Source organism: Galleria mellonella, unplaced genomic scaffold (genome assembly GCF_026898425.1).
Source record: "Galleria mellonella isolate WM207_F2 unplaced genomic scaffold, CSIRO_AGI_GalMel_v1 utg213, whole genome shotgun sequence".
Lineage (NCBI taxonomy): Eukaryota > Metazoa > Arthropoda > Insecta > Lepidoptera > Pyralidae > Galleria > Galleria mellonella.
The window spans coordinates 7,617,418-7,637,036 of NW_026442039.1; the positions used below are offsets into that span (position 1 = coordinate 7,617,418).

General features: G+C 34.6%; 1 protein-coding gene across 1 annotated transcript in view; it reads left to right on the top strand.

Moving 5' to 3' along the window:
- The first annotated feature begins 223 nt into the window (after window positions 1-223).
- Window positions 224-19,619, top strand: part of LOC128200600 (lachesin-like) — a 128,784-nt gene continuing 109,388 nt past the window's right edge. The window contains exon 1 of the mRNA XM_052894541.1: window positions 224-543. The gene's annotated coding sequence lies outside the window, so the exon portion shown is untranslated. The remainder of the gene's footprint in view (window positions 544-19,619) is intronic.

A 19,619-nucleotide genomic window follows, 5' to 3' on the forward strand; every position in this document is an offset into this window, starting at 1 on the left:
ATTTATCCAATGCAGTTTGGTTTACTAAAATGCACCAAAAAAATTCTTCCTGGTTTGTAATGAGTAACATCTTGACCTAGGTAACCTTAAAACGCAGTAACTTAGTGAGCATCATCAGCGAGAATGCAGCATCCACTGCAAGGGTTGAACGACCGGACGCATGCGCTGTTCTCCCTTCTTTTTCGGGCTAAATAGCCAACGAGCTGTCTTAGTGCGCATTCATTCTGTCTAACTGCGATCAAATTTCGATCTTACTATGTAACGAACTGGATCCTTTCAGAGGTACGTTCGGTAGAGGCGGGTGGCTGTAGAGAGACACCAGTGCCTCGCCGGTCGCCGCGGGCTGCGCGCGTCCTGTCCTATTACCGTACTTTTTTCATCCGACAAAAGTTTCGAACTTTCCGACAGCGTTCCGAAATCGTATGTGCTTTAGCAATGGATGCTGTTCTGTTCTTCTTATGCTGAAGTAACGATTTAGTGCTCAAAGGATTTGTGGAAGACAATTTTTTTGGGAGATACAATTCCTTTCGGAGATATGAAAAGGTGAGACTCAAATTTTTTTGCTAAAAAAAAAAATTAAATGTGTTAAAATTTAATCAGTTTACTCATACCGCTGTTTATTAATATTTAGATAGATCCATCTTTCGTTTAATTAAATATTCATAAATAAAAAAATATTTTTACAAACATTTTTATAAAGAATTCAGAGTGTTAATATTTTCAGAAAAAAAGGTGCTATGTTTAATTAATATATAAACTTTATATTCCTATTAAATTTATATTTCTATAAAATGTAAAAAAAAACAAACCTCACTAACTGGTTAATAAGACTTTTAATTAATTAGAGTCTAAGGTACAAGACTTACAATCCCTGTCCGCAAGATATGAAACTTAACAATAACTTTGTGTGATGCTGACAAGAGAATTTATTAACTGTTATAACTTAGTTTGAGACCTTTCATTAAATTAACATCGAAACTAATTAAAAACGTATACTTTTAATTAACCTTTATAATTAAAATATCTCTACATAATTTTTTAATTTACATTTTATTGTACAATCTTGTGATTAATTTGGTTCAGATGTGGTTATGACATATTAGAATAAAAGTTATTTTTTTTAATAACTTTTATTTACATATACATTAAAGTATTTTGATAAAAAATAAAAAAAAAATAAGATAACCTGCTGTTTACGACCTCTTTAAGAAAAATAATATTATTAACTTTTTAGGGTGGAAAAATTTATTTTTTTCCGCTACTTCGCTGTACGTACCTTACCTATTTACTTCCACTCAAATATACATACAGCTAAAAATATTTACACTTTTTTTAGCATTTAGGTAAAGCAGCAACTGTATTCTAGTTATTATAGTTATTCTAGTTCCCAAAGGTTGACTGGTAGAGAATGCTACTAGCATTAAGTCCACCTTTTGTACCATATTTTTTTTTGGACAATAAAGTTATTTTACCATAATATATAAATTATTACATGTAGGTATCTACGAAACATTTCCTTATTAATTGATGTATGTATTTACATATGAGGTCAGTTTTAAGTAAAATATGCTTGTTTATTGAACTAATATACTATATAGAATATTCACATTTTTTAATGAAACTTTGAATGGCATACAAACTAACGGCCCACCTGGTCGAAAGTGGTAACCGTCGCCTATAAACATGAACAGTATCATGAACATAGAGTATACTGTGTCGTCCGTGATACCCTTAATGTCATTCCTAAGAAATAAGGTACTATGGCCCTGTAATTTCATTATCACAACTCACCCTTCAAACCGAAACACAGTCATGCAAACACAACTACTACATTTTTTATATAGAATACTAGTTTCAACCTACGACTTCGCTCGCGTAAATTAGTATCCTCCTATATATGTTTAATTGGGACCTAACCTATGCATGTGCGGGGAAAGGGATTGTTAGTAATAGGGTCAAATAGCCCCATTACACGCAATATACCCTGTGAGGTCGACCTCCACGTGGTTCCCTCTGGAAACCATCGTGGCTAATTCTGGTTGAATTCGTCACGATGGGCTAACTGACCTGCTTTCATCCTCATCTGTCATCTATTACTGGTGCCCCGCCATTGTATACCGATAGCGCAGACGGGGTTACCATACCATTATCACCCATTAAAAAACCTATGCATGTACTGTATTTCTTTCAAATCCCTATAGCAAATTTTGTGTGAAAGAGTAAAAAATATCCATCCATTCTTAAAAACTTTCACGTTTCTAGTATATAGAATGGCAATCAAGTTCGAGACTCACCTAATAGAAACTTGCTATGGATAATAACAGCACCATGGGCCCCCTCATGTGTTGCTATTCCTGAAAATTAAGGTATTATACTATATATAAAATACTCATACTGACATGACTTTACCAGAGAGAGACTGTATAAAAGTCGTTTGCTTAGACACCTATATCCCATTCGTGTTTCAACCGTGAAGCAGTTGTGTTTGCATGGCTGTGTTTCGGTTTGAAGGGTGGAATATGGCAGTGAATTTACAGTGTACAGAGGAACCTGAGTCTTATAATGAGAGACTTAATATTATGTTAGTAAAGAAAGTTAGCATTTAAAAGACCTGATGATTGTAGAGTGTCGACCCCGTACCAGCAAACGCAGTGTAGGACGACTCCCCAATAGTGACGACCTCAAATGCATTGCAGGGGGTCAGTGAATGCAGGTGGCTCAGGAATAGCAACGCATTGGGGGGTATTATGGGCGAAACAGTATACACTGTTATGTCCATGGTACTGCTCATGTCTATAGGCGACGGTTACCACTTTGCATCAGGTATCCGTCAGCTTGTTTGCCACTCTAAGTTGTATAAAAAAAAAATCAAAAAAACATCACGATCCTTTTTAAAAATCAGGTAAAGAACAATCTATGCAATTAGCACATTCCAGGCGATCAGCGAGTTTCAGTTTTCATAATTCCCTTTCAGTTGAAATTAAATATTTTTACCGGTCCAATGGTCCGTAAAAGCCAAGCTTGCGCTTCCCTCGGCTCCTGGCTTCTTGCAATTGTGCCGATATTATGAAATATCTACTTGTACTATTATTACTACAGTATTATTAAATAACTAGCTTTTACCCGCGACTTGGTCCGCGTGCCCGGGATATGTTCAATGACCGGGATAAAAAGTAATATATCTCTTCTCCATGATTCATCCCTTTTTCATCCCATATACTACGTGTGTACCAATCCGATCACTATATAAATTTTGTGGTCATCATTATGAAAATACCATGGTAATCCCGCCCACGCTATCGGTATACACTGGCGCCAGTGAGAGGTGATAGGTGAACTATTGACAGGATGAACGAATTCCACTTAACTAATAAATATAACTAACATATATTGACATAGCTTGTTAATAGATCTGTTATTTTTTCTAAAAAAATATCTTTTCTAAAAAATGTGTAGATGTCGCTTATTTTTCTTGGAAAACAGTTTCATATTCATATAAATCGAACCATTAATTCTAACCGTCTTCCGCATGGTTGAACATCAAAATACTAAAAGGGTTACAGAGTCCATCGTACGGCTCGCCATCGACAGGGAGCTCACCCTCATACCCTACAACCTAAATGGTCGCGTACAACGCGGTTTCAGAGATGTATTCTCCCACGAACAGTTACGTTATGGAATGAGCTCCCTGCTAAGGTTTTCCTAAAAGATTAAAACATGGGGTTGTTTAAAAGGTTGCCTGGAAGAGATCGCTTTTAGCGATAAGGTCGCCCATTGTTTTCTCATTGTGATTATTTCTTGTAATTATTTATATTTATAATAAGTTTACTATTGTAATCTTTTGGAGGAAACAATAAAGAGTATCTATCTATTTAATAGGGGGGTAAATAGGTTTCTTCAGGGTCGGCAAGGCGCGCGTAATACCCCTGGTATTTCAGGCGATAATAGGCTATGGTGACCGCTTATTATCAGGTGGACTATGTCACATGTAGGTTCCAGTTACAATTGTCATCAATCATTATACCTAAGAATTTGGTAGATGGTACGGTCATCATTATTTGTCCATCATCAATACTTATAAATAATAAATCTGTAGAGAAATGAAATATATTTCCAAAATAACTATCAGGGGGTGGTTAGTGATCGATACTGATGCCAAAAATGCAATCAGTAAAATTTTTGTCCGTCTATCTGTATGTTCGTTATAAAAACAAAAACTACTCGACGGATTTTAACGAAACTTGGTACAATTATTCTTCATACTCCTGGACAGGTTATAGTATACTTTTCATTACGCTACGATCAATAGGAGCAGAGCAGTGAAAGGAAATGTTGGGAAAACAGGAGAAGTTACTCCATTTTTAAGATTTCGTCGCGTGTGCAGCCTTAATAGCCACTTTTTAAAATGTACAAATGTCCACCCGTGCGACGCCGGGACGAGTCGCTAGTAGTTAATATTTAAATTTAATTGAGTTGTGCTATATATATCAAATTGTAAAATTTTAGTCTTGTTAATATTTCTTTCAGAATGGGCGGTAATGAAAAAATGACTTTTCAAAAATGCTTAAATCGGATTTTCCATGTAAGCTTAAGGATTGGCCGTTATGTGATGGGTTTTATACCATTAATGAATATTTTGCTAAAAAAACAAATGCACTTCACAACCTACACTAGAGATAGCGTTGATGCTTCTGTTCTTATACACTAATTAATGTCACAGTTTGTTAAAATATTTTATTAATTTCGACAACTATTGTACAAGCTTTTATTTTCCGTTTACTGTTATAAATAATAATAATATATTGTATGACAAGGGAAAGGAAATATAATGTAGAATATATATATATATATATATATATATAAATTTCTTATATTGATAAAATTTGCACGCCGACATAGAGGCAGAATGTACACGGGAAATATAAACCTCTATCATCTAAAATTACCTGCATTCTAGCAAAATAAATTCATTTCGTTTCATTTCATTTCAATTTATTTAATTTCATTTCATTTCATTACTTGTATAAAAATATTTCTTTGTTCTTTTCTTTTTTTTTCCACTCTCACATTCCATCAGGTGGGCCATCAGCTTGTTTGCCATTCTAAGTTTCATAAAAACTATCGTACCCGTAAATGCACCCATATACTTCGAGATATTTTGTAGGCGTTTTACAATGACTTACTTTGTAGATACCCTACCCTACCCTAGAATGGACCGTTCCTTCTTTCCTCGTTGATGTCATAAGAGGTGCATAAGGGAATTTAATGCTTGATGGATGGGCAGAAGCGTCCCTCTTAAAACATCACCAGCCTAACTGTAGTTGCTAACCCGCCTGCCAAACGTGGCAACTACTGCTAAAATCCTCCAATATGTTCAGCAGTGGACGTGATAATGACGAGTATGATAAATATTGCATTTATTTTTATATCACAAATGTACAGTTTCTCTGATAGTAAACGGCCACTGCAGTCTATGGACGCTTGCCACACTAAGAATTTCACGTTTTTTTTTTGCAACTTAGAATGGCAAACAAGCTGACGGTCCACCTGATGGAAACACTCTGCTTTGCTTCACTCTGCGTGTTCTACCGCCTGTACAATGGATTGTGCTCAGAGGAATCGTTCAATATGATACCCACAGCCACTTTCTGCCATCGTACGGCTTGCCATCGACGGAGAGTTCATCCTCATGTCCTACAGCCTCAATGGTCGCATACTGCGCGGTTTCAGAGATGTTTCCTCCCAAGAACACTCAGGCTGTGGAATGAGAGGTTTTTCCAAGAGACTACAGCATGGGGTTCTTTAAAAGGGGGGTAAAGAGGTTTTTTTAGGGTCGGCAACGCCCCCTCTGGTATTGCAGATGTTCATAGGCTACGGTAACCACTTACCATCAGGTGGGCCATATGCTTGTTTGCCACCTCAGTGGTATAAAAGAATCAATAAAAAAAAACTATATTTAACAAATACATTTAAATTATATATTCAATAAATGCTTGTGCATCAAACTTTTCGAGTTATTGAAAAGTAGAGCCAAGTTTATTCTTCGGAATCTTATTGGAAAATTCCAATAAAACATCTATTAATGTCTTCCCAAGTGGCTACATTCTATTAGTAAACTTTCTATACTGAGTACATATAAAACTTATTTAAGTAACCATGCTACGTGGCAGTTTATTTTCAACGCTTCGTAGTCAACTAGTTTACTTATAATTTTATATTGTCAATTTTACTGAACTTACCAGAGGGAGACTTTGTACAAAAGTCGATTGCTTGGGTACCTCTGTCCCATTCGTGTTTCAACCGTGAAATAGTTGTGTTTGCATGGCTGTGTTTCGGTTTGAAGGGTGGGATATGGCGTAAATTTACTTGGTACAGAGGAATAACACCTGTGTCCTCAAGAATGGCAACGCACCCCCAGGGTATCATGAGCGAAACATAATACTCTGTTATGTCAATTAAATTTAAATATTAACACCCTCTTGCTCCAAACCATTTAAATGCAATGCTACGAGTAGATATCGGTGCCAAATTTAACAAAAAAATTAAATTAAAAAATATGCTGTAAATATTTATTAGGTAAAATTTCGTTCGACGTTACCAAAATATCAACTGGGACATTAGAGTCGTCAAGTAAACTTTATCGGGAAAAATTATGTATGGGAGAATATATATTTTAGAAATGTTAAAGTAGGGCATGGCACAAAAAAAGTTGGGAAACACTGCCCTACTGCAGTCTGAGTTTCTTCTAAAAGGGTATATAAGAGTTTCTTCAGAGTTGGCAACGCGCATGTGACACATCTGGTGTTGCAGGTGTCCATAAGCTACAGTGACCGTTTACCATCAGACGGGCTGTATACTTGTTTGCTTTTTTTTTATACAACTTAGAATGGCAAACAAGCTGACGGCCCACCTGATGGAAAGTGGTAACCGTCGCCTATAGACATGAGCAGTATCATGGACATAACAGAGTATACTGTTTCGCGTTGCCATTCCTAAAGACTCAGGTGTTATTTCTGTGTAGCCTGTAAATTCACGCCCTTCAAACCGAAACACAGCCATGCAAACACAACTGCTTCACGGTAGAAAGACGAATGGGACAGAGGTACTACTTTTGTGGTATATAAAAAATTGGCAAACGTTATATTCTTCCAGTGCCCATGTAATGTATATAAGTAACTTCGTTGAAATGTGAGAAATGTTCGGATGTTTTTTATGGATAAATAAATGAAAACTCTTTATTGTTTCCTTCGAAGAAAAATACATTTACATAATATATGTAGATAAAAAAGGTATTGCAAGAAACAATACTAACTGCTGTTACTTGTGAGGGTTACTATCCTTCTTCTAGACGTACCTCCAGAGGGGAACCTTATGGAATAAAAAGTTCAGTTAATCAGGACCACTTAGTTGTAAAGGTTTCTGAACAAGCATACTGGAAAACTCTATATCCGAAACATGAAGCACGTGATCATAATTTTTAAAAGATATTAATATTAATACATGGGTGATATAGATACCTATCCGATATCTTAATATTAGATTTCTTTAAACATTGATGATGAAAAAGGTCATTACCCATATCGGTCAGAAATCTATTTTCGAGTATGTTAAAAGTCCGTTGTTATAATACTTTAATTAATCATTAAAAGACTTAGACTGAAGGCTGATATTCGATCTTGGGGCCTTTAAACTGCAGTCAAGTGTTTTTTTTTTTAATGGGTGCATACTAAATAGTAACACTATCGGTATACGCTGGCGGGGCACCAGTGAGGAATGATGGGTATGCTTGGAATAATTCACATACCGTCACCTCTATGGCAAATTTACGAATGTGCAGTTTTTTCAAATTTGACATTTCTTTAAAAATCTACATTTTGCTCCATACTACTTATTGTGGCTTATTTTCAAATTTCTGACTCTAACGGTCAAAGAAATCGAGTAGCTCGAATCTCCATATTTTTGTGATATACCCAAAGTAAACTTACTTAGCATATTTTTATAGTATTTTCTATAATAAACACTTTAATTTTAAAATTTCAATAATTATTTTATCAATTTTCAATCCTAATTTAGTTATTTTACATGAATGATTGCTATAACGTTGTTATTTAAACTGAAGTTTTCTCTAAAACACGTGATTTATACATTGGTATATTTACAAAAATGGCACTTTCGTTAGTTTGCCAGATATTAAAATAAATTATTTTCTTTGGCAACTTACGAAACTGCCACTTTCGTAGATTTGCTGTTGTATAACTCAATACCTAGGAACTCTCATGTATGAAGGTGCAAAGTAACGAATATGCATTTATTTCTGATACTTGTAATATAATAATAATTAATTAAGTGCATTCAATAAAAAACAGGATTTTAAAACTAAAATGTCAGCAAGATCTTTTACAGTAGTCTTCTGTCAAAAGTTATTTGCATTCTAATGTTTCAAAAAGTTCTCCTGAAAAATGTATCTTTTTCAGTTTCGTAATTTTACCATAAAGGTGACGATATCACAATTTCATATTCTACGCCACATAATATATCACACATGCTACGTTGCTTCACAAAAATGCTATAAACCACTCTAAATGCAATCGGAGATAGTTGCTACTTTCGGACTTATTCAAATCATCGACTGCGCTCGGTTAGTAGTGAAGTGAAAGTGATTTCCGAGCAAATAGAAACTTTATCATACTGTGTTAAAGTGTCTAATTGCTTATTTTTAACATAAAAATCATTATTATATATTTTACTTTTAATAGCAAATCGTAGCGAGTAAGATATGAAGTTACTGCTAGCAAAAATCACTTTTTATGATTTGTCACTTGTTATATCACAGAGGATAAAAATAATAATTTCACAAAATGATACTAAATTAAATAAATTAAAAATCTCCTAAATTCTATTCCTATTCTTTCACTATCCAAACTATCCGTCTCTTGAAATCTTTAACTCTTTCAGCACAATCTCTTGCCACGTTCAAGAGGCAGGTAAAATCTCATTACCTATCTCTCTAATTTGCTTTGACGTTCACTACGTGTGATTTACCTTGATCTATTTAGTATATTAATGTATTTATGTTTATATATTATTATTTATATTATATATGTATGTTTATGCATTGTAATCTTATTTTTATATTTAGAATATTTTGCAATTTGTTTGATCCCTTTTTTGTATTTACTGTGGTCTGACTTGCGCCATCTACCTTTCTCTCTGTACTTATCCATTATTTATGCCAGGTTGTCTGTAAGAGATTGCTTTTAGCGATAAGGCCGCCTTTTGTATATGCACATTCTGTATAAATACTCCTTGTATACATCTCTATTGTGCGCAATAAAGAGTTTATTATTATTATTATTAAATGTAGCATTTATTTTCACGTGGTTACCGTCAACCATAGAGTATTTAAAACGTTAAATTTCTTCGAACTCTTTATTGATCAAAATATTTATTGATCAAAAGTAAATGTGGTACAAATGGTCGATTTAATGCTAATAGTATTCTCTGCCAATCAATCAATTCAGTTAGTCAATATATATATGTATGTATGTATGTATGTGTATATATAAATATATATATATATATATATATATATATATATATATATATATATATATATATATACACATATATATATTATTTTAACAACAATAATTTTGCTCACTTCATAAAACTTCTGTACTTGTTTTACACTCTTATAAATACTAAAGGTTTCATCCATAAATACAATATAAAAGCATCAATTTAAATGTAAAATTTCTCAAATATACATTTATTATATGAATTAAACCTGTTTATTGTCATTTACTACTTTTATATCCTTTCTACATACAATTAATAATTTAACATTGTTAGCCAACTGCTTTAACCATACTTTGAACACCTGTCTAGGTCTCAATCTATTTCATACTATTGTTTATGTATATTTTTTTTAATTTTATTGATTGTAACCTGTTGTGTATACCTAATAATTAAAACAAAAATGTAAATCATTAAATTCGGAAGCAGCAGCATTAAAATCATAAAAATAATCTATTAAAATATAAACCTTTGGTTCTCCATAAATACACCAACAACAATATTAATACACAACTGTATACAATAGCTTGAATGTCGTCTAATTCGCTTCAATAAAATTGTAGTCAGGCATTCCTTAACAATGAATAATATGAACCTGATAAATAACTAGGCTATTGTTTCAAATTTACCAACCAGTAGATCCTTTCGTGGGACGAGGGACGAGGACTTTATATGACGTGAATGGATATCATATTTATTCAGGTGTCTTTATAATTAATTTTAAAAGTTTAACGGTTCTAGTTAGTTCATAACTTCGCATTAAAAAATATAATTTTCTATAATGCAACATAAAATGGCGAACAAGTTGATGATGCATTTAACAGAAAGTGTTAATTGATGTATAAAGACCATCTTCAAGATTTGCAGATATGGTCTATATATTAAAAAAAAAAGATTCTAAATTTAGCAGTTTCGGCTGTGCATTAATACATGGGAAGTATGGCCTTCTAATAAAAAATAAATTATTGAAATATTAGTGAAACAAGGTATATGAAATAAAGTACAGACTTTTAATCCGATTAATACTTATTTTTAAGGAACTATATTTAATATGTCAGAGATTTTTTTTTATTGTTTTAGACCAGAGGGAGACTTTGTACAAAAGTCGATTGCTTGGGTACCTCTGTCCCATTCGTGTTTCAACCGTGAAGCAGTTGTGTTTGCATGGCTTTGTTTCGGTTTGAAGGGTGGGATATGGCGTGAATTTACTGGGTACAGAGGAATAACACCTGTGTCCTTAGGAATGGCAACGTATGGGGGGTATCATGGGCAAAACAGTTTACTCTGTTATGTCCATGGTACTGCTCATGTGTATAGGTGACGGTTACCACTTTCCATCAGGTGGGCCGTAAGCTTGTTTGCCATTCTAAGTTGTATAAAAAAAAAAAACTATGAGAACTGTATGATATACACATAGGTTGTAGCATCGCTTTTAAAATATCACCAAAGTCTAACTACGGTTGCCAACCCACCTGCCAAGCGTAGCGAAACCCCTTATCCGGGAAGCCTATGTTCAGCAACGGACAATTAACGACCGATATGATATCTATCTATTGTTAACCCAAAATGTGCCACTACCAAGCAAAATTCTCCTCCCTTTCTATCTAAAAGTTTCTATTCTTTATCATTTTAAACCAGTTTCTTTTAAATGCATCCTGGTTGTCACGCCATCGCCTACCACCCGCAGACACCCACTGAGTGGAGACTACCTGCCTTTAATAATAATAATAATATTTATTTAATTAGACAACGTAAGGCCCATTTTGTTAGTTACAAATTGACTTAACCTATGTTAGTAAATGAGTGGTCATGACGCTCTTGCATTGATAACCTGTCCCATCCAATATTTTAGGATGGGACAGTCCATTTTATCAGCAATTGTCTTCAGGACACTGTTTGAGCTAACACGCACCCTGTCCAACAGCGAAACAATTCGTTTGCGCCGTATTGCGTAAAAATCGTCCGCACGCTCCCGTGCAAACATGTGTGACGCACTATAGTGACTAGGTACTTTACTACAATAATTCTAATTCAATTACATTGTATATTTTTAGCTAAATAAAAGAGTATCGTTATTATATATTCACAAATAACTTTCCCTCTATATAACATCTGCTTTTATTACACAGAAATATATAATAGACGGAACATTTGTATCGTTATATGAAGTGGAACGTTCAGATGTTTTCAATAAAGTAAACTATCCAGTTGGTACGTTTTTGTTGGGTCAGAGCTCGGGACCCTTTCAACTTTCCGGTTCTCCCTAGGGATAGGCTAGGAAAGAAACGATTCCATTGTGAACATTGTACAGGAATTCTCAACTAGAGATGCAATCGGGATCGGCGTTACTACTCGATTCTTTGTACGAATTTATCGAGTTAAATTGTCAATCGGAAAGGTGCAGTAAACGTGTGCGTTTCGCTTCGCAAACAACTTCTGTGATAGATTGATGTGATAGATTCATCGACGAATGGCGAGATATTACGAATATGTATTCCTTATATCAATGAATCTATCACGTTAGATAGATAGATAGATAGAAAGATACTCTTTATTGTTTCCTCCAAAAGATTACAATAGTAAACTTATTATAAATATAAATAATTACAAGAAACAATCACAATGAGAAAACAATGGGCGACCTTATCGCTAAGAGCGATTTCTTCCAGGCAACCTTTGGATGGAGAGGAGTAATTATAAACAGTTTGGTGGGAGGCACGATGAAAAATTAGAAGTTATTTGATATTGTTTTTTTTTTTTTTTATTTAAGAAGTGGGAACGTATGCTACATTTTATTTTGCCACAATTTTTTTGCTCCATATCCAATCACTGTCACAGAGATACGATTGAATAGTAGATACATAAAAAATGGCAGCAACTTGAAAACCTTCTTTTGCTTAACAATAGTTTTTTTTTTTCAATTAGATGCATTTTTTATATCATCATCCTCATATCAGCCTTTTACTGTCCACTGCTGAACAAGCCTCCCCTTCGGAGGTGTTTTCCAGTAGCTGCCACGCTTGGTAGCCTAACCGCGGCTGCCAATCCGCCTACCAAGCGTAGGGGAGATGTTTCAAGAGAAACGCTGCTGCCCATTCCTCGCCCTACCTTAATCGCTTCTTATGACACCCAGGAGAAAGGAAAGGGTAGCCTATTCTATGCCGAGACTACACGGCCATTTTTTATATACATACTAACTTTTATCCGCGTTTTCGTTGCATTATTGGAATACGTTTACTGACCGGGATAAAATGTAGCCTAAACACATAAACTAACTTTCACATTTATATTAGTAAGGATTTATTACGAGAATCGAGTTTACAATTCGAATTACTCAACTAAAAATAGGATTTCCAGATACATCACTCATTCTCGCAATAGTCACGTGGGACATGATTTGCGAGGTTATTTGTATATTTGTCACGTGAATACGCCTTACGTGTTATCCGTTTAAACAGCAAATAAGTCTCTGTGAGTTAATTAATTTGTCTACTGTATTCCTTTGTTACCGCAAACAATTAGTAACTTAAGAATTTACCATTTATTATTATTATGTGACCCGTTAACTGTCCACTGCTAACATTGGCCTTCGCCATAAGGGAAGTATTGCCAGTAGTTGCCACGCTTGGCAGGCGGATTGGCAACCGCAGTTTATATGATGTTTTAAGAGAGACGCTGCTGCTCGTCCTTCGACCGTTAAGTTCCCTTATTCTCCTCTGACATTATCCACAGGAAAGAAAGAATTAAGAACCAATTCCACAAAAGAATGCGCTTTATTTGAAAGAAAGAAGGAAATATTTTTATTCAAGTAAACTTACATTTAAGCATTTTGAACAGTAATTTTTTTATTATAGCCATTTCTAATGTTAATTAACATGTTAGCAAAATATATAGATTGTAAAAAGAGTAATCAATATTTTTTTGTATTTTGAAGGCGATACGTTTTAACCCTTCTTTGCATGATGGTGGAAATTTCCACCATAACATTGAATGCCCAAAAATTATATAAAAGAACAAGTTCACTTTAAGTTGATCGTGTCTAGATACCTTTTTAATGTCCATTGCAGAAAAAAAAAAACATAGCTGTCAAATTTGTTTTTTTAACCATTTTTCCTTTAATTTTGAACATGAATTATTATATCACCTTAATTTATTTTACCAATAAAAAAAATCAGACGAAGAAGGGTTAAATACTTAAAAAAAATACAATCGAATTGGGAAGATCTATTTTTAAGTCGCATCCTCGTTTTGTACCGTGAAGACGGTAAATTAAATAATTTAGTTGAATTTACTTGACACTGAAAACATTTTAAAATACAAACTTTACTTTCGAGAATCTAAAAATACTTGTTGTTGATCGAAATATTTAGCTCTTCAATAGTTCTGTCTGAGAGGATTTGAATATCTCTCAATTGGGAACGGGAGAGAAATTTACTAATTGGGACAATCGACCCCATTGCTGGTATAGTTTATGATGTCAATCTCTACAACTAACGTCCATCATTGGTACCTCGCCAGAGTATACCGTTAACGCGAGAAGTTGCATTTTCATTTCACACAAAAATTCATCTATGACATACGGTCAGAACGAGATCAGACTAGATTTTGCAATCTAATATAACAAATGTATTTATTTTCTATAAAAAAATATATAAAATTGGCTGTTTCTTGCGTTGTAAAATACCTGTATATATATTTTTTTTATACCACTGAGGTGGCATACGGCCCACCTGATGGTAAATGCTTACCGTAGCCTATGAACACCTGCAGTACCAGGGGTATTACGCGTGCGTTGCCGACCCTGAAGTAACGTCTTTACCCCCTTTTGAAGAAACCCATACTGTAGTCTCTTGGGAAAACCTCGGCAGGGAGCTCATTCCACAACCTGAGTGTACATAGGAGAAAACATCTCTGAAACCGCGCAGATGCTGTAAAATTTATTAAAATTATAAATTTTATTAAAATCCCTTCAACCATTTAAGCCTAACTATGTAACAAATAATCTCATTTATAATACTAGCAATATCCTGTCGCTTTGCGTGCGTGAATCTGCAAGCTCATTAAGTATCCTGTATGCTAAGCTAGTATATAACCTATTCGTGTATCAAATTTCATTCAATGTCGTTTAGTACTTCTTGCTTGAAAGAGCAACAAACGCCCATCCATCCTTACAAATTTTCACATCTTACAATTTTTTTTTATACCACTGAGGTGGCAAACAAGCATACGGCCCATCTGATGCTAAGTGGTTACCGTAGCCTAATATAGTAGCGTATTAATATAGTAAAACTGTAACTAGACGATGGTCTTTAATAAGATTTATACCAGATTTAGAAGACTTTGTACAAAAGTCGTTTTCTTGGGTACCTCTGTCCCATTCGTGTTTTAACCGTGAAGCAGTTGTGTTTGCATGATTGTGTTTCGGTTTGAAAGGTGGCATATGGCAGTGAATTTACAGGGTACAGAGGAATAACACCTGAGTTCTCAGGAATGGCAACGCATGGGGGGGTATCATGGGCGAAACAGTATACTCTGTTATGTCCATGGTACTGCTCATGTCTATAGGCGACGGTTACCACTTTCCATCAGGTGGACCGTCAGCTTGTTTACCTTTCTTAGTTATATAAAAAAAAGATAAATATTGGCCAAAATAATATTTTTTAGAAATTTTGCGTTTGTCTGTCTATCTATATGTTTGTTCCGGCATCACACAAAAACTAATGCACCAAATTGGATACCATCTTCAGTTGTGTTCCCGAAGGACTTATTTAAAATCTAGTAGATGTTTTATTTATTTATTTATTTATACTTTTGCACACATTGAAAAATGTCTACAGGGCGGACTTAATGCCTGATGGCATTCTCTACCAGTCAACCGCCACGCCAAACAGAGAGAGCAAATGGCGGTGCACAGATTTAAAAACAGTTTTATCTTCATGTTCTATTCAGAACTAATCTATTTTATTTATTTTTCTACTTCACAAATTCACGCATTCAAAGTAGCAGGAAAAACACTATTTTATAATATTAACAGAAATAATAGAATTAATTGATACAAAATCAGACTGGAAGCTTAATCAATAAAAAAGTACACTCAGGTTATCGAATGAGCTCTTTGCCGAGGTTTTCCCAAGAGACTACAGCATGGGGTTCTTCAAAAGGGGGGTAAATAGGTTTCTTCAGGGTCGGCAACGCGCGCGTAATACCCCTGGTATTGCAGGCGTTCATAGGCTACGGTAACCGCTTACCATCAGGTGGCCTGCCTGTTTGCCACCTCAGTGTTACAAAAAAAGGTACGCTTCAATATAATTCGATAGCGTAGTTGGTATCGATACGTAGAGGATCACTTTGGGTAGAGTGCCTATTTCCTTACCATACACTTAAGCTATGGGATCCTGTAGTACGACCATTTTGCCTCCCACGCGCAACAATAAATATGAAATAAATTGGCGGCCTCTTTGAAATATTCGATTCCGCCGCCGCGCCGTAGGGTAGAGGAATTGAAAATTGAGATGTGATGGTCGGTTATTAATACCGGATGCCAGTGAAATTTTAATATATAAATATTAATTGTACAAAAGGAATATTTTGTGTTTTCTTTTTTTTTTTTTTGACCAATCGATGGCTGAAATTGCGGTAATGAAAGTTCTAATAATAACCACAATAAAGATTTTAATGATTTTAAATATTATATAGAATATAAGAAGAACGTTCCAATGCGAGTTTGTTAGTCTTTTAGTTTAAATAAAAATACAATTTTAAAGATTACTGACGTGTTTTAAAATTAAATATAATTAAGATCGTGTAAAACAAAGTCGATTTCCATCTGTCTGTCACTATGTATACTTAGATCTTTAAAACTACGAAACGGATTTTGATGCGGTTTTTTTTAATAGATAGAGTAATTCAAGAGGAAGGTTTATATGTATAATACATGCATAATATAGTAGCGAAACAATTGATAATTTTAGAGGTTTCTGATGTAATGTCGTAATGTAATGGGGCCGGCTTACTTAGTATCAGCATTGCACCCGTGCGAAGCCGGGGCGAGTCGCTAGTTAAGTATAAATAAAAAAAAAATACTTCTTATATGATTTCAGTACAAATTAAATAGTCTCAACGTATTTAGCATTAATATAAATCTGCGTGGTTTCTGAACGTTAATATAACATGTTTTCTGTAATTCTGAGTTTTTGCAATAATAAATGAATATATAAAGAAAAAATTTAATTGTGGCAATATCAGTTATGTTGTATTAAAAACTAAAGTTTTTTTTTATACATCTTAGAATGGCAAACAAGCTGACGGTCCACCTGGTGGAAAGTGGTAACCGTCGCCTATAGACATGAGCAGTACCATGGACATGACACAGTATACTGTTTTACCCATAATACCCCCCATGCGTTGCCATTCCTGAGGACTCAGGTGTTATCGCTCTGTACCCAGTAAATTCACGCCATATCCCACCCTTCAAACCGAAACATAGCCATGCAAACACAACTGCTTCACGGTTGAAACACGAATAGGACAGAGGTACCCAAGCGATCGACTTTTGTAAAAAGTCTCCCTCTGTTAAAGTATTCTACCAATCTGTAAGTATATGCTTTCATATAAAAAATGAATTTTCCAAATCGGTTTACAACTGACGGAGTTATGAGGTAAAAAAACGTATAAAAAAATACAACCGAGTTGAAAATTTCCTTCTTATTGAAGTCGCTTCAAAATAGAGATAAAATTCATAAACATTTTTTAGTAATTTCAAAGAGAGTGAAATTTTAAATTTGTACGCATTTTTTTTTATGTTACACAATATAACGGTAAATTCTCCACCGAGTTTGCTATTTTTTTTTTTTTTTGCAATGCATAGGGTTTTCTATTAAATAATTGAGGTTTTGTAGCGGAGAAAATTTTAATTTGTCTTTATTTTTAAGGTTATAAAAAACTAATTTATATTAAAATCTGTTTTTAAAAGAATAACATTTGAGTTTCGAGTTAGTGAGTTTGCTATCTCATATGTATGTATTTTCATAATAGACGAATGAAGATAAATTTATTTTATTTTATTTTATTTGTATATTAATTAACACCTCTGCATTTATACCTACCTCAATTCTAATTTATTTCTATCTATATATCTATCTATCCTATTTAAGAGCTGCGCTCTTGTCGGTGGAACTCTTGCCACTCACTACGATTTTCAGCGAGTCTCTTCACCTCTTGATACGACACGACACCAACTCCTTCCTTGATCTGCCTGATGTAACTATGTCTCGATCTCCCTCTTCCCCTCCTTCCTTCTATCTTACCTTCTATTATAATGTTCATAAGTTCATCTTGTTGTATCAAGTGTCAACATTTTTCCCTTCTGTCCTCAATAGTTCTTTTAATTTGTCTCTTTTTCTTAAACCCTAAGCAGCTAATTTTCTCCATTCTTCCCCAGCACTACATTTCAAAGGCTCTAAATCTATCCATTTCTAATTTATTTATTGTTACCTGCAGTTTACAGATTTTTTTTATACAACTTAGAAAGGCAAACAAGCTGACGGTCCACCTGATGGAAAGTGGTAACCGTCGACTATCGACATGAGCAGTACCATGGACATAACAGAGTATACTGTTTCGCCCATGATACCCCCCATGCGTTGCCATTCCTGAGGACTCAGGTGTTATTCCTCTGTATTCCCTGTAAATTAACGCCCACCACCCACATAGTAACTGTAGTGTGTTAGAGTTCAATCATCAATACTTTAGTTTTACCAGAGGGAGACTTTGTACAAAAGTCCTTTGCTTGGTCACCTCTGTCCCATTTGTGTTTCCACGTGGCAACGCATGGGAGGGGGGTGTCATGTGCGAAACAGTGTATGGTGCTGCTCATGTCTATAGGCGACGGTTACCACTTTCCATCAGGTGGGCCGTCAGCTTGGTTGCCATTCTAAGTTGCAAAAAAAAATTATAAATATCAATCTTATTACACTAATCATAAGCTTCTAAATAAAATAATCTATCCATCATTAGAGACGTCGTTTTGTTCTTTTACAGTTCAATTTTATACTGAAGCCGGCACACTCAAAATTCCTATCTCACCAAAGAGCAATTTCTCATTTTTCCGCTTTAACCCTTAAATATGCATCAAATGCTATGAAAATTATACAACATTTAGAAAATTATTCCGTTCAATGCAATGTCGACCGTAATTCCGTGGCTTAATAAACAGTTTTCATTCGACGATAGGATGTTGACGAAGAAAATGGTATTTAAAGTTAGCTGATATACCTCTTTCTGCGTTCAACTAATTTGAATAGAAAAGCACTTAACGCATATAATTAATGATAAGAAATATAATAAAATAATTCCTCAAGATACGTGGGTGTACACAGGGAGGGATTCACATAAGAGATACGAAAAGATTTCAGAATAATCCTACGTGGGAAATTTCTATATTAGATACCTGTAAATGACGCCCACTTTGTCTTAATGACATTTAAAAGAATGTTTCTAATTATTTCTACCTAATATTAACACAACGGGGGGAAAGGGATTGTTAGTAATGGAGTTTGACAGTCCCATTGCTAGCAATATGCCCTATTAGGTCGCCCTCCACGTGGTTCCCCCTGGAAACCATCGTGAACAATTCTTGTTGAAATCGTCACGATGGACTAACTGACCTACTTCTTCCTTCTTTGTCATCTATCACTGGTACCTCGCTAGTGTATACCGATAGCACAGGCGGGATAACCATTCTATTATCACCTATTAAAAAAAATTTTACACGTCCGTAGTGTAACTAGAATGCGCTAGACCAGAGAGATACGGGTTCGAATCCTTTAGAATCGGCCTCAATTTATACATTCAACTTTTCAACAAACTAAAATATTTAGGATCTCCGAACAGAAGATTTAATGGCATTTCATGTCTAAATTTAAACCTTACCACGGCAGCCACATCGTTTTACTTGATTTTACTAATTCGACGTTTCATATAATTGTGTGATGTTTTAATGAATTTTTAGCTGATTTGCAAAAAAGGAAAGATTATAATTTTGG